The sequence below is a fragment of the Phasianus colchicus genome, chromosome 2, assembly GCF_987193195.1.
Source record: "Phasianus colchicus chromosome 2, bPhaCol1.hap1.1, whole genome shotgun sequence".
Taxonomy (NCBI): domain Eukaryota; kingdom Metazoa; phylum Chordata; class Aves; order Galliformes; family Phasianidae; genus Phasianus; species Phasianus colchicus.
In genome coordinates this window covers 23,157,637-23,180,617 of record NC_143437.1, presented here as the reverse complement: position 1 = coordinate 23,180,617, position 22,981 = coordinate 23,157,637, and the positions used below count along the sequence as shown (strand labels likewise).

The 22,981-nt window shown below is 40.8% G+C and overlaps 1 long non-coding RNA gene across 1 annotated transcript in view; it reads right to left on the bottom strand.

Annotated features, from left to right (window-relative positions):
• Positions 1–22,981, bottom strand: part of LOC149918892 (uncharacterized) — a 131,047-nt gene that overhangs the window by 3,225 nt on the left and 104,841 nt on the right. Inside the window, exon 2 of the long non-coding RNA XR_016464634.1 lies at positions 2,062–2,191. This is a non-coding gene — a long non-coding RNA (uncharacterized LOC149918892). The remainder of the gene's footprint in view (positions 1–2,061; positions 2,192–22,981) is intronic.

The following is a 22,981-nucleotide window of genomic DNA, read 5'->3' as shown; positions in this document are numbered from 1 at the left end:
TGAGCACAGTGTGCAATAATGCAACCACGAAGGCCACTGAACAGCTTGGTATTGCTGGTTTAGAATTTGTGGATTTTACCATTATCACCTTTGATTTTCTCCAAAAGCATTATTCAAAGAAAAACTTTGGGAACTTTTTTGAATAATGCAAATGGGCCAGAGTCTGGGACAGCCCATGGCTCTGGGTATGCTGCAGTACTCATGAAGACCAACACATCAGGACCTGACCTCTGCAGGAGGCAGAGCCCCGGAGTTTCCCTTGAAGTGGCTGCCCTCTGCCTGCCTTACTGCCCTGGTGCAGGGGGAGGAACTGCTCGGGCTCTGGTTTATTGCTGACCTCTCCAGGCTCCTGGATGGCTCTACTGACATCACAGAGACTCTCCAGCACCAACCCTTGCCATGGGCCTCGAAACCCTTCCTCCCCCAGCTCTTCCATTGGCCATTGCTGCTGCTCTTTTCACCCGCCAGCAGATAAATCAGCAGCTCCTCAGTCCCAGCCTCATCCTCCAGATTCTGAGGCCCACAGCAACCATTGTCCTGAGCCACTTCCAGCAGGGCAGAGCTGATTCATTTCCTCCCATTCCCAAGGATAATTAGCAAAAGCTGTCATTTTGTTAATCCGGGTGTAATTAACCACCACCAGTGTTTTGATTTTAATCCTCTGTTTCCATAAACTTTGAGCTTTAGGATCTGCGAGCTTTTATATCTGTGGTTTTAGAAGATACTGACATTTATCTTTATCCAGGACATAAAATCTTTCGCAGAAGTGATAGTTTTTTTGGATGGCCTAAACTATTTTGGATTCAAATCAGGACAAAAATGCAAGGGCCAGACTGGAGAGGTACAGGAGGAGGTTGTCTGACTCTTGCTTTTTCACCAGCATGGAGCAGTAGACAGGCAGAGAAGCTGAGTATTTTGTGCAGAGAAGATGGCTTCTTGCTAGCAACCGATTTTCAAAGACATGGCAAAAAAGACGACCTGGATATGCAATTTCTTCCTTTGCTTTTGGTATCAACCAGCTTCCAAGGATGCTGGCAGGGTTGGCAGCCCTTCCAGTGGCAGGGGATTGGAACAAAATTATCTTTGAAGTCCCTTCCAACCCAAGCCATTCCATGATTCTGTGATTCTATGATAACTGCAGTAGTTTTTGTCAGAGATGGGAATGTCATTATAGACTCACAGAATCATAGAATCACCAAGGTTGGAAAAAACTGCCAAGATCATCAGTTTCACCATCCACCTACCACCAATATTTCCCCTAAATACTAAACCATCTAAACATTTCTTACAACATTTAAACATTTCTTCTTCTTCCAGGGACAGTGACTCTACCACCTCCCTGGGCAGCAGTTCCAGCACCTAAAAACTCTTTCAGAGAAGAAATTTTTCCTAGCATCCAACCTGAATTTCCCCTGGTGCAACTTGAGGTCATAATCTCTTGTCCTATTGCTAGTTATGTGGGAGGAGATGCCAACTCCCACCTCACCACAACCTCCCCTGAGGTAGTTGTAGAGAGTGATAGAGTCTCCCCTGAACCTCCTCTTCTCCAGACTAAATGATCCCAGCTCCTTCAGCCACTCCTCATAAGGCCACTTTACTCCCTTACCAGCTTAGTTGCCCTTCTGTGAACATGCTCCAGAGCCTCAACATCTTTTTTTCCAGTGAAGGGCCCAAAACTGAACACAGTGTTCAAGGTGTGGCCTCACCAGTGTTGAGTACAGAGGGAATTATGTGATACTTTCTGTGAGAATACCCAAGATTGTGGATAGGCAAGACATGGGGACATCTGACAGCCTCTCATTTGAATAGACAAGGTGTTTGAATTGTTTCTAAGAGTCAGTAAAAAATAAAGGCATGTGAAAATGTCAGAGTATTTCCTCTTTCCCTTTCCCACCCAAACACAAAATCAAATCAAAGCAAACACATGGGACACAAATATAGCAGCAGCCTCCTCTGCGCATATTCACTGTGATATGCAGGCAGTTTCCAGCTGTATGGATTACACAGCTCAACCAACTGCTGCTCAAAGATTGGCCTTAGCATATTGACTGAGTACCTCACCATGTCAGAAACTTCTGCACTCAGTGGTAGGGCTTCTGCCCTTTGCATCTGGCTGCATCCATTTGGTGACCTTGTTGCCATCTCTCCATTCCAGCTAGATATTTTTCACATCTCCTGAAGCATGAAGTCTCTGGAATGTAATTAAACATGAGAAAATAAATATGTGAGGTTTTTTTTTAGTCTTTAGTCTTAATATTTTTCAATTGACTGTTGCTATAGTGTAGGAAATGTATAGTTATGACAGCAAGAGCTGTGAAGGATACTCACAGCAGAAAGGGCATCAACACTGCAAAATGTATATAAAACAACTGCCAAAGACAGAGTGCTTAAAAGTACTTTTGGATCTGCACTGAAAAATAAAAGTACTTTCAGATCTGCACTGAAAAATAAGTTAGGATTTTCACGTCATGTGGATGCACATCTCTTATAACTACTTTGATAACTGTGTATTTGTGAGTGCAATTGGATGCTGGATAAGAGTACTCAGACATAAATACTCCTGCAGTAATATTGAGTACATATGTGCTACAGAATCAGTGTGCTTGTGCAGAGCTCCTGCCCTAGGCTATACTGGTTACCACCACCCTAACACAGTGCTTAGTATTTCTAGTCCTGATTCCATTCTTCAGCACTGATCCCTTATTTTTGAGTGGTACTTGCATGAGCAAGACTTGGGGCTACATATGTACAAAAGACACCTTGGCACTTCGACAGCCAAGTTCTCAGTGTCATGTCACTCTACAGTTTGTGTCTTCATGTTATGCACCACAAGAACCTGGGCATTCCAGGAGCAGGAACTGCGTACAGAAGAGGCTCAAGACAGCCATCAGGCTGAGAGAAGAGCTGCTTAACGTCATCAGCAAGAATAAAGAGCAAAAGAAAGCCATCTCTTATGGTTGACAAGGGATAGATATTTCTGCACTTGGGATTCAGACTTGAAGATATCACTGGGCAGAGTGAAGCAGCAGAGGTTCTGTACTGCTATCTCACTGTGCATCCTGAAGGCTAGGATTGAAACTTGTGATGCAGGGGATTCCCATACCCAAATCTTAAAACCAGAGTTCATCCCTTGGCCCTCTCCTCTTGCTGCAGTACTCTGTCAGGAAGCAACTGTATTCACACATGGATCCCTTCCATCACACCTACTAAGATTGGTCCCTATCCTTATTACATGGAAATTATGAAATTATTCCTACTGCAGTGTTTTTTGTTTGTTTGTTTGTTTACCAGCTGCTGTATAAGAGAATTTGTAGTCAGACACTGGTCCAAGCAGAACACTGATACCAATAAATGAAACAGAGACACTTTGCTGGCAGAGGCTGACATGCCAGCAGGATTCATGCATCTCTCAGTTAAGGGTTGAAAGGATTTTGGAGGACTTTTCAGGTTCCAGACACTGCTAAGTAGCTGAATTTGGGGCACACGTGTTTAGAGAGGTTGTGAATGGCTATGGCCCTCTGTGGAGGTGCTCCTCTCCCAGCATTTTGTGGATGCTTTATGGGTGCATCCACAGTCAGATGTGATTATAGTTTGCAGGATGCTTTTTATTGTAGTCTTTCTCTAAATCTTAATAGCTGAGTAATAGCCAGTAAAGTTGGCAGCATTGTTTACAAAGTAGAAAAGATAATTGTTTAATACAACACTCCATCATTCATAAAATACTCCTTTATACTCTCCATTCATCCTGAAAATTTTCAAGAACACATTGTTATATGGGAAAAAGAACTTCTAAAAATGTTTTAGTCCTCAAATCTAGGTCAAAGTCTGGAGCCCCATTTGAATCTAGGACGATCTTTTCCAGAAATGCTGACCGTTTTATATTCTTTGAGCACCCTGATAGGCTGAAAATATTCCTGGGAGATTAGCAGGCTCTCAGCTACTGCTCCAATTCATAGAAATTAAACCTTCCATCATCTGGTTTTTATATTTAGAAAATGTCAGCTATACTTCCTATCACGTATATTGTTGCTTCAATGCACTGAGCCTTCTGTGAATTTCAAAACACATAACTCAGCTCTCAAGCATTTCTTTTGTAAATATTGATAATGGTTTCAAGTTCTTTATTAAATAACTTTTTAATGAGTCTGAGGACAAAGAACTATTTTTTCACAGTCTCCCAAAGATAAGAATCGTAACGTATCTTTCTGTACCATGGAACACATGGTTCTCAATACCTCATTGTGCAGCCTAGGTTTTCCTCATTTTTTAAAACTCACTTAAAAATATATATATTTAAGGCCCCATGATTATAAGAAAGAAAATCTAGCCAGGTCATACCGAGGTGTCTGAAATCACATGCAAATTCTGTGTGACAGCTTTGCAGGTCAGTGTGTGCTGGCATTTGGAGCAGCATTAGAAGGCTCCCTTTACCCTTGTAATCCTACAGCAAGAACTACAAAACACTACAATCACTCCTAATATGGTTCAGCACATAGACCTCTCCTTGTGCAGCATTATTTATTGCCTGCGTTTTTACCAGAAAGGATCCCTGTGCATACACATAGGATCGAAGACAATAAAATATTATGGAGAGGTTCAGCAGGGGAGGTTTCCAGGGAAAGGTTTTTTATCAGTTTACAGGCATGGCCAGAGTACTGCAGGGGAGTTCCTCTTCAGAGCAGGCTGTAAACAATTTACATTGGGTAGGTAATAGGAAGTCTTTAGAGTGCCTTGAAAAATATTAACTTACAGAAGTTCTGACCTCTGTCTTCTAGACCTGGCCCAGAGGACTGATGTTTACTAGTAAGCATTCAGCTCGCTAGGAAACTGCATACTGTTGGTGGAATTAAGGTTATTTGTAATACATTTGAATTAGAAACTGGACTGTGTAGCAGTATACTAAATCAAATACACTGTACGACTAATTTTCTTTACAAAAACTCAAATGGTTACCTTTGAACTTAGAAATGTTGCCTTCAGGCATATAATATTCCAGCCAGCTGTAGTTTAAGTGCATGGCGCAGGTTCTGTAGCTTGCTTCTTCATTCAACACTCAAAATAATTCATGTTTGCTAAGCAGAATTAAAAGCCAGCCAGGAACGTATTACTGGTCCCCTGATATTAACCATTCTTCTCACACATTCCCTTGAAGACTTTCAGCTCTAAATGTGACGTTTTCCTGTGTTGGTCCTATTGATAGTTTGACACCTTAATAACGATCCATTTGAAATGTAAATACTTGGTCTCATTTGAACGGCTTTTCAAAGAAATTGTATTGAATGATTTAGCTGCGACTGCAAACACTGATCATGAGAAACACAAGGCAGCTTAGGTGATTTTAGATAATGTCTTAGGCTTGGTCCAGAGCTGGAGATGTTGCCAAAGTTGTGGTTTCCTAGAAGGCTACGAAACATCTTCAGTCTTACCATTCTCCAAAGTTTCCACCTGTGCATTTTTTTTTTTTCTTGTTAAAATGAAATACAAATGACTTGAATTGGCACAGTGGTTTTGTTTGTTTGTTTTTCTCCAGTGCAGATGGTAACAAAGCCATAGGACTTCTTTATTAAACACGTAACTGAAAGATAAGGCTTGGAAAGGAGCTGCTGTTGTTCACTGGCTAGCAGGTTCTTATTTGCATCTATTATTCTAATGATGCTGAGACGTGCTTGCAGTGTTTAGGATATGTGAGGGCACCACATGCACCCCGCAGGTAACTTTTCAGCTGTTTCCAGTTAAGGCGCATATATTACTGAGTTGTGACTTATAAGAACCATTCCATCTTCCATGTTTGTCATTGTGCCAACACATGGGAAATGACCTCGTCCAAAAAGCTGAACACCTGCAACTCTCATTAAGATCCTCCCAGTGTCACCCATTGCTTTTCAGACTCCTGAATGGGCCTCTTACAATCTACCTGCTTCAAATTCCCTGAGGATTTATTGGCTCAGAACACAGATTACTTGTCTTGGTATCAAAGATTTCCTTTCTTTTGAACACGAACATAAAAACACAAAGAGAGACTAAACTCAAGTAATGTGAAAATATTGTGTTTGATTCCAGCCCGTATATTCAAAGTTATAGCTAAATGTCTGATTTTAACTTGAAATGTGATGCCTCTACTCTGTGTATGATCATACAGCATGTAAAATGTTTGGAAGCCTTTAAAAAAACAGAAATATTTTTGGCTTTGATTCATTCATCATTATGCTTTCTTTAATGCATTTGTATACAACTCAACAGATTTTTACATTATCAAGCTGAGCATCAAGTTTCAGGAATGATTAAATCGGTGACATTATCAATTACAATGTAGTACACAGTCAGAAACCTGTTGTGTACTTTACAGGTGCTATATGTTTAGATGAGAGAATCCCGCTCAAAATCTGTACAGTCCAAAAGCTTGATCCAAATCTTCCTGAAAGCTTTCCATTTTGTTTCAGTGACACGTAGCACTGAAATTTACTTCAGTGACACTGAGCTATTCTCAGTGAGCAGTAAAGTACAGGCACCTGCAACTTGGCGCTAGCCTGAAATTGCTCTACTTTTGCCCTTTTAAATTCAGACTAAGCAATAAAATTTAATGTACACATGCACTTACTGCATTAAAATTAATGGTTTCATTTCCAGACTGATTACTAACCATGAGCTTAAATGAAACTAGTTCTCCTAGAAGATGTCTAAGTACCCATAGAAGTGAATACTAGTTTTCAGACTTGGAAAAAGTGCAATACAGCAAACAATGACAATTTCCCACTCAACTCGCTTAAATGCCTTAGTGATCTCAGGGTTTTTTTGACAGATCCTGACAAGAAATAATCTCTAAGCTCCATTCAACAACTGACTCAAATTTGAAGTGAAACAAAATAAACTCATCACTCATCTTGAAAGGTTTAAATGTAATCCTTTCTAATGAAGACTATTTCTTTCCATTGCTCTACATTCCCCTTTAATTCCATCACTTTTCCATGAGATCATCTAAGCAACTTTACACATAGCTTCTTTTAAAGAAGAAATCACACCTTAATCGAGCATGTTTAAAAATGTTATCCTAAGATAATTTTTGCATTATGAAAGTAAAATTTTAAACCATGTAATTAATTAGTTTTAAATATGACTTGGATGTGAATGGAAGCTTGCAATTAAACCTCATTAATGTACTCAGAGTTTGCAGAGTATGCAGGCTTATGCATCCATCCCTCCAGATACTGTGTCTCCTGAAAGGAGTTAGTCTCTATCCCACTTGCTTGTAATTGAGAGAAACCCCTTGTTGTCCTGCAAAGCTACCTCCAAGTATTTTAAATGATCCAAAAGCTGATATTGTTACCCTTAGAGGAACAGATGACTCTTTAATCCATGGGTGTTCAAGTTTCCGTGGAAACTTCAACTGATGCAAAAAGCACAATAACACTAACAGAGCAAATTCTCAGCTACAAAACACTATTTCTCAATACAGTCACTGCTGCTAGCTGTGCATTTTCACCAGTAATGAACGACAGCCTGCATGCCACACTCATAACAATCTGCACCAGCAGAGGTGACCCACTGTTGCTGTCACCACTGCTGAAATGCACCACCCACTGCCTCACAGTGCTCACATCCACTGTTTGGTGTCCATAAATGTTCAGCAACCATCGATGAATGTCAGTGGGTGCCATTTTTTCTACACAGAGGAACTCAGTGACACACCTTTGCTTCATACACAGTTCCATATCAGATGTCATTGTGTCAGACTGCTCCTCTGCTGTCATCTGTCAGTAGAAGTAGCATGTGATGGAATATTGGTGGGAAGGTTCAACTTCTACTGCTATACCACCAATGTCCACCTCTGACATGGAGAGCCAACAGAATAAAACAGGAGGCATTATTTTCAGAGCAGCCCTCATAGAATAGAAAATATAGTTAATGTATTTAAGTAACAAAACTTATTTTCTTTTTCTTATGTTCTTTTTAAATTAAGACATACAACAAAGAGCAACAAAACCATAAGGCTCATGGGATATGACCTTGTTTTTGTGACACTCGCTCACCAAAGACTGGTCCAAAGGCAGCAGTTGCAATTCACAGTGAGCTCTCAAGGTGTTTGTCAGAGATTTTTGATGAAATTTAACTCTTCCTGTACTTCATCCTTGATAATAATTGTTCACAAATGTACGTACTGCCCAAAAGCAGTGGTATTAATAAGGCATGACTGTGAGGTGAGTAAGTTCTGTGGTAAGAGAGGGCTTATAGAAGTTGGGTAAAGAGACATGATCAAATTTTGGATTGCAGCTCTATACATTCCATTTGAAAACTTGCAGCTAACGTACTTATGTCAAATGAAAATGAAGTCTCAAATAAACAAAAAAAAAATTGATTTTTTTTTGGCAATTTTCAAACGTGTTCTCAGATTCCTTTATCAAAATGGAAAGCGCGGCTGCATATTTTTTGCTGTTCACAGGACTGTGTTTAACCAACGTGTCAAAATCTGTGAACTTATTTGCCACAATTCAAGTTAGCACTGCACTGCATCCTGCCCCCTGCTTTCAGCCCAGATGAGGTTAGTGGCTGAGTGACTGCTGCTTGGTGAGGCAGAGCCACTGCCATGATGGTGTGGGGCGGGGGGCAGCCACAGTGTGAGCTGGGCCAGGCCACATGCGGCCCACGTGTTGGACGTGCCTCTTTAATCAGTATACTTGAAATGCATGGAATTCTTTCAAAGCTAAAGTGGCATGAATGGATTCTCAGGTAAGACTTTAATCAGTAGAAAAATGCATCCAAAGTACAAAATGACTGGAAAACAGTGTCAAATGCTCTCGTACTGTTGTTTCACTGAGACCTCATAAGCTCTGAAGTCAAACCTAGTTCAATTGAATGCTGTCTATACTTACAGTCCCATTAAAAAGCTGTTAAAGTATTATTATTACAACTAGTCATAGGGTACAGTTAAGGTGTGATTTCATTGTGTTTATATGTGGACTGCTTATGCCATTTGCAGCAGTTTTTAAAGTAGTAATGTTTCCTCAGTTTACATTCAATATGTGTGCTCATAATAGATGACTGAAGTTGCAAAAAGTGAGTTGTTTATCACACTCCCCAGAAACATAAAGAATACATCTTCTACCTACCATGTCAGTAGACATACACACAGACCACATCCTTAGCAATCAACATCTAGCAGCCTTAGCAAGTTTGGCAGTCAACATCTGGAAGGCTGGCAGAACCAAGTTTGGGATTTGGATTACGTCTTTTTTTCACAAGGTGTGCAATTGTCCCAGGCAAATAAAGCCCTTAAGCCGAGTAAGGAGCTTTAGAGTATGCAATTACTTTAGGGGACAAATTAAAAGACACTGAAAGCCTCACAAAGTTTTACAGCCTATGTGGCAAAACCTTCTGGCTCTTTACTGCCAAACTCAAATAAATAAGCTTGTCTCCTGGGAAAAAAAATTATTGTGCTGGATATTTCTAATCTTACACATAGTACAGCACTTGGAGATCTCCAGAGGGAAGAGTAGAGGTATTTTATTTTAGTTCTTTCTATTAGATTACCTGTCAGAGAGAAGAGTGGTACAGCTAACCCATTTTCCCCATTTTTTTTCTCCCTGAATATGAACTCTACAGTGCTGCTGAAGAAGTGACTTCATTATATATAGCAGCAATGGATCAAAGGACATATTCTGGAACCTAATCACCATGTGTAAGAAAGGCAGGCAGTAGTGTAGCTAGAAACCAGAGGGAAGAAACACGCAAAGTTATTTTGTAAGCTGTTTTTCTGTTTGTCCAAAAAAGGTTCAAAAGCAATGCTTCTGAGCAGCTAATGCCTTATTTACTTTCCTGTTTTTGTTTTAACCCAGTCTGTGTTATGTAAAAGTAGACTCCAACACACTCATCCAGAGCTTCTTGCCTGAGGCGATGAACCTAGCAATTTCATCTATCAGTTATACCAAACCACAGCACACTTTTCTAAGCTTAGCTTGTTATTGTCTTTCAGGCTGTAGAATAACCCAGGGCAATGGAACAGTTGCTGGCATTACAAATGTTTTCAGACTCTGATGCTAGTAATATGCAACCTTATTTGAATTAAATTACCTCTTTAAGAGAGTCTGAAACCGGATGACTTCATATAATTCATTATATTTAAGAAGGCGGTTTAGTGTGGTAAGTTAAAACCCATTAAATTGCTCTGTAGTTTTCTTGGCTGTGGTTGTTTTTCTTAAGTGAAAGTAATTAAACATAAATATTTACTAATATCCCAGGCTGTGAAACTCTATAGTCAGTAACAAGAACAAGAAGAACCAATCCAGCAGTGGCTTCCTACACTAATATCCCACACTGGCTGAAACATTCCTGCTGACTTTTCAACAAATAGGGCCAGCTATTGTGGATTCCTTTGAGGGGGAATTCAGAAGCTAGGCAGTTGAATTTATTTAAACAAGGGAAGGAAACCACTACTCGGATGCATTTTTTAAATACACACACACACACACACATATATATATACAGGATTAATGCAATGTGCCGCAAGACACCACAAGTAAATTAGCTTTTTCCATATTGATCCTTCCTCTAATCTGCTCCAAAAATCTATTGATGTCAGTACAAAAAGTCTCACTGAATTGCATGGGTTCTGCATCACAGTCTTGCCATAAGTAAGCTAAACCACAGTGGCAGCACTGCTATTTCCTCCTCCAGTCACCTCATCTCATCGCTCCTAAACCATCTCCCTCCAGCCCGCACAAAGTGATGCTGTGACCACACAGGGAAACAGACTAAGGAACAAATATCAGAGATGCCAGGTTAGCTTAAGTATTCTGCTGCAATAAAGCAAAAGCTTGCTCTTGCCCAGCTACTGGTAAGCTACTGATATGGCAAACACCCATAGAGGCAGCATAGAGTCATAGAATTATTAAGGTTGGAAAGATTACTAGGATCATTTAGTCCAACCATCAACCTATGCCTGGGACTGTTGTAAACAATGTCACTCAGTGATATATCTACCTTTTTCTTTAAAACCTCCAGGGATAGTGACTTCATCATCACCCTAGGCAGCTTGTTCTAGTGCCTCACCACTCCTTCTGAGAAATGTTTCCTGGTATCCAAACTGAACCTCTTCTGGCACAACTTGAGGACATTACCTCTCGTCCTATTGCTGTTACCTGGGAGAAGAGGCTGACCCCTACCTCACCATAATCTTTCAGGTAGCTGTAGAATGTAGTAAGGTCTCCAAATGGGTTTAGCATTTCTCAACTGAGGGCCCTCCAAATATGATTTTCAGAGATGAGTATGTAGGATTTAGCTTTGCAATAGTACACATTCTTTCTACTCTACTTAGAACTAAGAAGCCTCTTGTAGCTCTGTAGGACTCAAATACAGTAGAATTAAGCAGAGATATTATTTATACAATGTGGTACTTCACTGAGTTGATCTTTGGGCAGATTTTGCTGTTCCTACAGGTATCAATCCCTGTTCATGCTTATAATAAGACCTCTTTTCTCTAGCATTTGATGAAAGGACTGTAATAAAAGATCTAAGTCCTCAACTGTTGCCAGAAAAATTCAAATCTCTTAGGTTCGAGGAAGGCATCAGTGACTGGCCCTGGGGCACTATTCCAAAAGCAAGATACTGCACACTATGAAAAAGAGCAGCAAAGCCTTAAAACAGATGGCCCAGTATGACTAGAGATGGACACAAGCCTGATCTTGATTCAGGTCATGTGCTGGGAGAACAGAGGACATGCCGGAGGGCTTGTGCCAGCTGTGTGGTGTGGGAGGGTCTCAGCCCTGAGGGTAGATACTGAACTCAGTTTCTTGGAACAAATCATGGCCTGCCCATGGAGCAAAGGCAGCATAAGCAGGGATGCCACAGCTCCCCCCCCCCCCCACCAGCCCCTTTGCAGAGGCACTGTGAGTGTTCATCCACATCACCCCTGGGCCAACATTTCTTCGCATCTCCTGCCAAGCAGGGTGCCAGTTCATGCAAAGTATGCTTCTGAGACACATGGTGTGTTTCAGCCATCGTTAATTCCAAAACCTTTTGCCAAGAAAGAGCTTGTTAAAAGCTGCTTTAGCCAGAAAGATGAAATGCTAAGCTGCCTGCCTTTGCAAGACGATAGCTCACGTGAGAGGTTTGCATTACTGAAACGCAGACATTTTCCTTCAGAATAAGCTGGCGGGATCTTTTCAGTCTTCTGGGGGTTTGAAGTGCAAAGAAACTGCCAAAACAATTAAAAGTTGGGTTATATATGTGGCTGAGAAGCAATCTGTGTGTTCTGCTGGAGTGGATCAACCCACACGTGCTCCCAGCACTGCCCGGACAGCCGCCAGGCCTGGGCCTCCCCTCACACCAGCCCTCATGGCTGCTTGGCTCCTAGCAGCAACCCGTGATTCACCTCAGGGAGCACTGCAGCGAGGGGCCACTTCTCTGTCAGTCAATATGCACTGATAGCAAATAAGACATCCAATATTTGCTAACTGTCTTGGGTTATAAGAAAAAACAGTTAAAACTGCATTTACTGAGTAAGTAGGTCCTTCACTAAGATATAAATTAGACAAGCAAAGTGGCCTTTGGCCATACTACCCTAGACTGGATTTTTGTGAGATTTTTATCACTTATTCAGTAGAATTTGATTAAGTTGGTAAACCTGGATGACAAGTTGCCAACAAAAATTCAGGTCTCAGAGTAATAATTCAGTAGCTGGCATGTTTCTTCTGAGTTATCACTAAGCACATGCCTAGAGCCAGGCTTAGTATTTTTATTTGAATTCTGGAGGCAGCTTTCCAGAGTCAGAGGATACAGTCATCCTTTCAGCATTAGGCGCACAGAGGACCCCTAGGGTATGAGATGCATCATTTAGGACTGTACTCAAACCTTAACCATTCCGTTTCACAAAAGACAAAGATACAGATGAAGGAACACCTGGCAGCTCTCAGTGCAGTGTATGGAGACCACAGCTGCTCTAAAGCCTTTGGTAAATGTCAAGATAGGGCATCCTCACACTGAGCTGAGCCCCTCAAAGAACTCTCTGTACCAGCAGCACAGCAGAGCAAGTCTTGGTCTGCTGCATGCTGTGTTGCAGGGTAAACTGAAATCAGGAGCCCAGCCACGTTCTGTGCAAAGCATTGTGGTGTTTCTGGACAAAACAAAGATAAAAATCTCTACTAAATTAGAGAAGTCTTTCTCACACTAAAATGATTACCAGAAAAAATATGAATCCTAATTCTCTAGGGTGAAGTTGCACAGTTTTTCTTTTTTTTTTATCATCCAAAGGCTCTTGCAAATTACTGCTAGATACTGCAACAAATCTGATGCCAGTAAGCAAGGATTTCTGTACCTTCAGAGACTCTTCTACAAGTGTATCCTTTTTTCATATTTCAATTGCTCCATGTGCTTTGATTCACAACATAATTCAGCAAATCAACGAGAAAGACAGGGAGGATACAAATTTATTTCCATAGTGCTTAACTGGGGGTTTCCCCCACAACCTGTGTGGCAAGTAATAAGCTTAGTCTTATTTGTACAGCAATGCTTGATTTACTTGTTACTCTCCTTCTGCCTTTCTCATACCATGGTGGCACAGTATTGTTTCAAACCACTGATCTTTGCTGTGGTCTCTTGTTTCCCACAACTTGCATTGCTGGGATGTTTACTTCCTGGATTTAATTCTAATTTAGCTACTACACTAATCCTTAAATAAATCTTTTTCAGTTCAACTCTTTCCCTTAGCCCTATACACCAATGTTTACACTAATTTAAATAGGCAGGATATTAGATTAAAGTTAATTGAAGGAGTCAACATACTAATCCAGTTTCTACGGGTTTACACCCCCTGAAGAAAGCATTAAGAGCAGCCATATAAATTGCCTTTTTTCATAGGGAGAGAGAGAATAAGTTTGGAGAGTGGCCCACTATTAGGTTTTGGAAACCCAAGTCATTTGTATGATGTGTTTCTTAAATCATCAAACCAAGCATAATATCAAGACAATGTATGCAGCTAAGCTGAATTCTCTCTTTCCCACTTCAAGGCTGACAGCCCAGGAAAGCTATCTGAACAAAGCTGGAGAAACTACAGTTTCCATAAAAGTGACAGCACATTATCAAAGTGTAGCAATCCATGCCCTATTTCCAAGCAGTACAACTAAAATAAAAACAAAGAAAAAAGAAAGAAAAAAAAAAAAGCAAACAAAAGCCAAAACTTGAATGACATGCATTGTTTGTTATGTTTTCTTAAAGAAGCAGATTGAATTTTAAAACACTCACCTTAGTATCTCAATCCTCAATTCACAATTTGTATCAGTATTTCTATGTGTTCTGTACTGCGCAGGCACATAGGAAAGTGACTTCTGAGTATCACTGCAGCTGTGTTTTGTTTGTCTAAAGATTTTCTAAAATGCCTAAAAATTGAGACCTACACATAAAACACAGTTATTCTATGGTACAAATAAGCATCTATAATTTTTTCTGTTTGTAAAATCAGAGTTCACTTCTGAGTACTACACCCTGAAATAGCTCTTGTTTCCTTGAGCTGAAAATCACAGTTGCACTGCTTTCCCTTTAAACTCCAGTTTCATGTTCCCTCATAGCAAGGTGGATGCTGGCTTACTTACATTCATTAATAACATGACTCAGGGTGAAAATTAGCAAAGAATGGCAACAGACCAGTTCTGAGCTCCTCATATCAATCGCCTGTCCATAGCCCATGCATATACTCGTGCAATAAATTCAGTCACTGTACTATGCTGAATTCTGTTAAATTCCCAATGCTCTGGGGCAGAAGTTGTAGCTTTTCCCTGCCAGGTAGGTGTTTATGAGCCTGGTAGCACCAGAAGCGTTTCTGGAGCCCACAAACATAATTTAGCTGCAGTAATGTGAAATTACAGGGCCTGTCTCGTGCCGACATGTGTTACATGCAATTGTAAAAAGGAAAAAAGTTTAACAGCTTAGCCACAAAGGAATGTTTATATCTGATTACACTAACTGCTAATTTAATGGTAGTTAATCAGTGGCATGTAATACAAGCTGAGCAGTGCAATGGATTTATTGATGAATGGTGTTTAAAGTTGTTGTTAGAAAACTAGTGCATTTGTTACATTAAACAAACAAGTAAAGAGCCTAATGAAACAGTAGCACATTTGCCAAGGGCAAATTTCTGTTTCAGTTACTATGATTCAAGTACTGAGTTACTCCAAATTTAAGAGAGCTGCTCCAAAAGTGATGCCTCCTATTTTATTACATTGGCCCACAACATCAGAGGTTGTTGGTGGTTTGGCAGTAGAGGTTGAATGGTACCTATTGATATTAATGGGCATTTTCTGAACGTTTTATAGAGACCAAACAGTGGATGTGAGCACAGTGATGTGGTGGGTGGTGTGTTTCAGCAGTGACAACAGTGATGTGAAAGACAAGCCATGTTCTGGATGACCATGCGGAACTGTCACAGCACAAAATGAAGAGCATCTCAATCAACTCATCTGCACAAATCTATTAACAGTAATGATTACACTGAAAAACAGTGTTTTGTAGCTGAGAATTTATCAAGTAGCGTTACTGTGCTCTTTGTATCTGTTGTAGTTTCCATGGATATAAAGATGAGGCATTACTTTCAGAGTAATCTACGTACACTGAATGAAAAAGCCAGGATATGAGCTTCAGGCTCAATCCTACAGGAAGCAGATGAAATTCCCTACGGTGGTACCAGGAGGTGTCATTGGTGGGATGTGCTCTGAATTTTAATGCAAAACCATCATGCAATTTGTGTTGTGCACTTTACCAAAATTCAAACATTAGAGGAAAAAAAAAAAAAGAAAAAGAAAAAATAAGATGACAGTGCTGAGGCTGCAACGTGAGGCTTAAATACAGGAGTGGGATTTTTATTCTTCTTGTTTTAAATGCATCTGTGCCCCTGCACACTGGCTATAGGGTCTATAAGCTGCAAGGGACATGCTTCCTTCCCCCGAATTCAGTGGGCGCCAAGACCTAGCAGCATTAGCAGCTGTACAACATCTCACAATGTGTGAGACTGCAGCACATGGGATGAAGGGAGCTGAAATAGGGGAAAGGGAAAAGAAAGGTACAGCCGCTTATCCCCTCTGGCAAGTATTGATTTGCCTGGATGCACACCTCACCTCCCCAAATCTGACCCACACAGCTGCCATGTACCACACAGCTTGTTTTTCTTAGAATGAAATATGAGCAAAGAGAGTCAGCAAAGCAGTTCTGGAAGCAGATCCCCACAGAGTGCATCCATGCCTGAGATTAAAAAGCTGAGAAAAGCTTTTAAAGAAGATCAGGCTGAACCTTTTCACTCACTTTTCACTGGGGTCTTCTCTGAATAGCTATTGCTCTCTGCTCCCCCCAGTGCTGCATCCTGCCATCCCACTGCAGCCTCCTGACCCTAAGGCCAGCTGAAATCATTGGGAATTTTTACTCCTGTCTTGGCTGCAAAGAGGCCAGCTGCCAAGTGAGAGGCATCTGTAAAGGAGAAAGAAGTTTAAAATTATGTCAGTTATTTATTAATGTGAGACAGTTTACTGAATGCTGCCAAAATTTAAGAGCTTCTGTTTCTCTGAGAGCTTCAGTTCCTTCTTGTGTAACTGTCAGGAATCTGTCCAACATTGCCTATTTCATGAATAATTTTCTTTTATCATTTCACTGGAAGATTTCAAATGCAAAAGATGGTGATTTTTCAGGCCGTTAGCAATGGCCATTAGAAGAACAAGAAAGAAATACTAACCTTGGGTAGACCTGGCAAATGAGGTGCCTGGTGACCCAGTAATGTAACTATGGGGTGTTCAAGAATGGTTCATGTGAAACCTAAAACCCAGCCAAAACTTCGATAGCATATTAAATTCTCCCCAATGATATTACTGCAGGGAAAAACAGAGTAAGTAGTATGGCAGTAATTTCTTGTTCAGAATTCATTGTAAATCAACCTCTAGAGAAAGAAGTTTGTTGAATCACTTCGTAGCTTGAGGACGAGAGGAGCCCCAGTAGTCTTCAAGCTTCTGATGAATATAGCAAGCTATGCTGAATCAGTTGCTCCATTAATAAAATCTGTCATTAACAATATAACTGGGTTGATCCTGCATGACACAGGCATAGAAATGCACATCTGGCAGTGGCAAACAAGACACAGGGGGAACAGGGGAATTAGATCAGTCAGGCATGGGAGCGTTGCCATAGTTTCCAAATAACCCATCTGTGATGACAGGTTTGGGCACCAAATGCAGGGTTTCATTAGTAGGAGAGACTTGCAAATTCATTGTGCAGCCTCATCAAACTCATTTGCCAATAGCTTTCTTTGCAGCTCAGCCAGGCTGCTGCACACAGGCACTCACTGAACACTGATGCGTGGAATGGGATTCCTCCACCCCTGCTTCAGTCATTCAGGAGTCAGATATCTAATGCAAGTTACTAATTCAGGCTTCCTCTGTAATTCCTCTATAAATGAGGAGCCTTCTGCCTCAGATGCATTTTATCCATCTCTGTGTTGATTTGGAAAAAAATCACCCTCAGGAGATGCCTCTTCTCTTCACCAGTTCATAAGGGGTTGTGGCTGACCAGCAGTAGGTGGAATAATCCTATTTCAGATGGATATTGCTCAACCTTATGCACTCTCTCATTGCACTCCTCCTTAGGGCTGCAGATGGGGAAGCACAGGTATTTGTGGCCCAGAATTGAAAGAAAGTCAAAATTCATTTCAAGTTAGAAGTTTGGAAGTCAAACAGAAACAAAACGGATAACATGTGTGAAAAATACATAGATCTGAACATATAAGCATCAAGATTGCATTTTTCAGAAACAGTAAGAGATTTCTGATTTCCTAGGATCGTTTAAAAGAGAACTCAAACATAAGAGCCTTTTCATTTAGCTGTTCAGATGGAACCATCTACACCTGCAGTTCCCTGTAGATGGAGACAAACATTAGCCAGGACCGCACACTTTCTGTTCCACTGTTCCCCATGTTTACCATTCATGTTGTGCTTGACTAATTCCTCATGCTGTGTATTTTTGAACGTACCATTAAAAGTTATGGTGCCAGTCGTTTCTTAGGCAAGAGGGAATACTCTACACATAGCAGGGTTTGTTACTTGTTTACTTCCAGAGCTGAATTTTTCTTTCTTTCCAGCTCTGTGCTGCGGAATTTGTTGCTGGTCTGGTATAAACAGCCCATCCTGTGCACTGACCTAATGTAAACAGTCGGTAGCCAGTATAAACAACCAACAGGCTAAATGAAGCCTCAAAGTATGTTTGACCAGCAAGAAATGATACATCAATAAATGTATTTCCATCGTGCAAACTGCTGTTTCTCAGCTTGCCAGAAAATTCTCTTTTTGCAAATTTCTTGGAAGTCTGAGCATCAAGTAGTGTATGGGAACTGTTGAGTCATGGCCTGAACCACTGATTGATCACCCGAGGAAAGGACTGGGTCAGTCTGGGAGCACAGGTGAAGGCACCCTGGAAGTGGTGGAGCCTGGCTGCACTTCTCTTAAACCCCAATTAAGGGCCAACTGCCACTGGGGAAGGATCTCTTTCTGGAGATCCCTTCTTTGTGAAATTTTTTCCCATGAGCCTAGCTCTTCAGATACATGTGTGCATTCTTTTCCTATTTGTCTCCTTTGCCATTCCACCACATTAATCTTTCCAACTGTAACTAGTAGTTTGCAGTTTTCTCAAAGAGAGGGGTGCCAGGGGACATCATCAGCATCATGTATCCTTGCTACAAGCTCAGATGAGCACCTCTCAGAAATCAGCCTGCTGGGGGAAGGAACCTTGGTGAGGTTCAGCCCAAACAATCCAAAAGAGGTTGGAAAAGACCTCTAAGATCAAGTCCAGCTGTTGGCCCATCACCCCCATGCCTGCTAAACATGTCCCCAAGTGCCAAGCATCCATGTTTTTTAAATGCTTCCAAGGATGGTGACTCCACCACTTCCCTGGGCAGTCTGTTCCAATGAATTAAGAGAATCGTGAAAATTCAATGAAACTGATTCACCAGAACAAGTTTGCCTACATTATTACCAATATAATCATCTTCTTTCAAGAACTGGATTGTCCTGAAAAGTTGTCTAATCAGTTAGAAGACTTCTTTATCTGGGGTAGGAGTCTCTGGGAAAATAGGAGTCTTTCACAACTATGCCTCTTTCCCAATCCTCCCCCCTACCCTTATTGAGAAGCAGCTCTCAGTTGCAAAATCCCAGCCATTCTTAAGGAACCAAATTAAATATCATCTAAAAACTCAGGTCACTGGTTAAGATTAATTGTTACTACCCATATGGTTAATCAGCTGCTTCAGTGCCTTCCTCAGAGATAAACACTGAATTGGGCTGGAATGAAATAGAAACGGTGAAAGAGGCAGTGAGGCACAAAGGGCAGTCTGATAGAAGGAGCCTCATACAGCTATACTCAGTAGTAACACCAGGGGAAAAAAATACATGGAGTTATTTCGGGTGTCTCAGACAAACTACAGTAAGAAAACAAACCTTTTATCTTGAAATACTCCATCTGACTTCAGCCCACCTTGGCAGATAGCTGTTTGCTCTCCGAGAAGAAAGGAACCAGATGGTTCTCATATTTCTAATGGCTGCGTATTTACATGACAAACACCATCACCGAGGTTAGCACTAACTGCTGGAAGCTTTGCTGGTGCGTGGGGGTGACTGATTGCAAGAATGAACGTTTTCTCGTCCTCTTTTCACTACCATTGAATGCACAGAAGCACAGAAAGATGGTCCACAGACAAGCAGTGCAGTGTAACTCTTGCAAGACTGTTGGTTTTTTGCAGCCATAAGAGTAGAAATTGAGCAGAATTCAGCCAGAGGTGAACCCTGCTGGGGCATAATGCATTAGGCTTCCGTACTGCTGAACCATGTAATGAATCCCAGGGTCGGCACTAATGCAAAACTAGTGGCGATGTGCTAAATGGTTTAACTGCTCATAAAATGGTGGCTAACCACCTGTCCCATTATTATCGAGCAGGAGAAATTTAGCAGCAATAACCAGCCCATACTATATTAAGTTACAGCTTTGCTTAGAACTGTCATGCCATAGGAAACAAAGGAAGAAAATTAAATTAAAAATTAATTAAAATAGCTGTGTTACGAATAAGGACTCAGTGGAGAATGCAGACTGAAGTCTTCTCCTTACTGTCCTGAAGGAAACAGGCTCTCAATCGAAAGAGGTTTTCACAGTAAAGTGACACTTCACATTATTTTAAAGCTATTTGAGCTCCACTTAACTATTCATAGAAGAAGAGTGGAGAAAGTGGAGTGAATGTTAAGAACCCATTTACCCGCAAGGCTGTCCAGTTAGCTACACAGTTCCACCCTGCTTCAGTAGAAGCTGTATTTTCTTTACAAAAAGATTTTGCCACGCATTGCTGTGCCATATGAAAGGAATGATCTGGTGGCTTTCAAGAGTGGGAATCAGCGTCCATCCCACTTTAGTCACATTTTCACAAAATGATAAATAGGGCACACTGTTAAAATAAGCTTACTTTAATATTAAATAACAACAGGGGAAAGACAAAAGAAGAAGATGCTTTCAGCAAATATGAAATCTCACAGGGAGGATGGTTACTGCCACAGCAAACGTTGGAAATTAAACAATCTTGGACCTTTAGGCCAGACTGAAAATGAAGATAGCCCATGCTACAGAGTAGCAATGTCTTTATCGAGCATTTTCTACACCAGCACCCAGTAAATACATTCCACAGGATACTCAAAAGGGAAAGCTGTGCATGTTTACGAGACTCTGGTTTCCTGGATCACCTTAGATACACCAGGTTACCCCTGTGTTGTAAAAAACATCAGATACTGAACTGAAAGGCCATTGAGAGAAATGCACTTAACTTCACTGCTTAACACTTCACTCCGATGTTTCTTAAATCGCATGTCAGGATCCCTGAACAGACTCAGGCCTACCCCAAAAAGTTTCAGAACCATCTACTAGCTTATGTAGCACTATACTTTTCTACAGGCACTAGCAATAGTTAAGGAAATTCATCACCATAAAATATAGGAATTAAAAAAAAAACAAAAAAACTAAACTCTTACTAGTAAAAAGTTTGGCTCAGTTCCTCAAGGTCAGAGAAATAAAATAGCAGCTGCTTCTACAAATGCTTGTGCTAAGCAAGTAACAACCACTCATCTCTACTAGCAACTCTTTAAAGATAGCGCAGAGAGAGTATAAAGCCAGATCTACTAATTACAGCTGCTTTCTGTTTTCTTTAGAGGAAAGGATATCCCCAAATAGCAAGCTCCTGGCAGACCAACAATAAGGGCCACCTGAGAAGAGGTACGTTCCTAATAAGTCGCACTTGCAAATAATTTTTTAAAAGCCTCAACAACAACAAAACTATAAAACAAATCTGAATTAGATAATCTGCATGCTTTTTCTAGCTGATCTAATAAAAGTGCATATTTTCCAGTATATGTATAAACTGCAGGGCTGGAGTTTGATAGTGCACATCTTAGCAGCACAACTAAATCTGTCTGAGACCCCAACCAATGGAATGGTTTAGCATAAGCAAGAAATTATCGTGTGTAAAGATCGTGTTGATATTGGCTGCCTATGGGTTGATGGGGTTTTGTACATGGGCTGTGAAATCTATGTGCTTGCCTCAAGAAGATCAGTAAGTTGGCTTTGCCAGAGGTTTGCAAAGTTTGCTGAAACAGTTCATCCACACTGCCCTGCCAGCCAGGATTGTGGTAGTGCTCAAGTGTCCTCAGGATCTGAGCACACTCATCACCATACCATTTATCTTAATACTCTCTGTTTTCATAATTTCACAAATTAAATACATTGCATTGATTAGTATATTCCAGTAGAAACATAAATGTTTCCAAGATTTTCTCCATTTTTAAGAATCAGCTTTGTTTTCTCATGGTTCCAACAGCTTTAGAGTGATGGGCATACATTCTGGGTTACAGAATGTAATTTAAAAGGAGAAGCTAAGTGGTGTGAAATCAGAAAAAAACTAAAACTATAGTCCAGTTCCACTAGAAAAGCAAAATTTTAATAATTAAACTCCTTTCAGTATGATGGATGTTTTTGATTTGCATAGACAGTTCTGTGAGAGTATATCTGGGTAATACCAAACTACTGTCCAGAAAACATGCCAGATGCTTTAGATTAGGGATTATATTTTTAGTCTTTCCTTAGGTCCCTTGTACATATCATTTCACAGTAGTTGATTCACCAGTTGCTATAAACCCTGTTTAAATATTCTGCATGTCTAACAACATTACCAAAGGAAAGCTGAGTACTGAAAACCACCCTGGCCCAGTATGACCTCTTCTCCTCTGGAGGGCTGGTAAATGCTGCTCTTGGGGTAGCAGCACCTGGCTCTGCAGTGGACTTTACAGAACAGTTGTATTTCTAACAGTTCAGATGGTTTGGATCTGGCCATGTATGCATTGTTTCAGAGGTTTCAATGACAGATCCAAATCTTGAAGCTCTATGCTGACCATGATGGTTATCATATGGCAAAGGAGCGCAGACTATGTTTATTATTAATAGCAGCCCATATAAATACAAGCCAAGTACAGTCAGAGATGCTGCTCCCCACCCAGCATTTCTGCAGATTACATTTGCCTGCTGCTTTTTACATTACCATTATTCATAGTCGTTTGTTTCGTTTGGCTATGAATGATGGACAGATATGGACAATGCACAAGGGTTCGGAGTGTGAATTTTAACACATGTGGGAAGAATAGAAATGATATATTTATGGACGCTCCCTCAGAGGGTCTCAGCTCTAACACCACAAAAGAGAAACTCTGAGCAGCAGCAAGGAAGCTGAGGGAGGCAGAAATTAGAGCACCTGGTTTGCACTCTCAGAGACTGGGCAGATTTCACTCAGCAGACACATGGGGCAATCATGCAAGTCTGGCCAATGTTATCTGTCTAGCAGTATCTTCCACTTTCACTGCAAGGAAATTAAGATATATTTTGATCTAAAGATGTACATGCACGTGTCTTTATGCATACACATACGTACAACTAATCCATC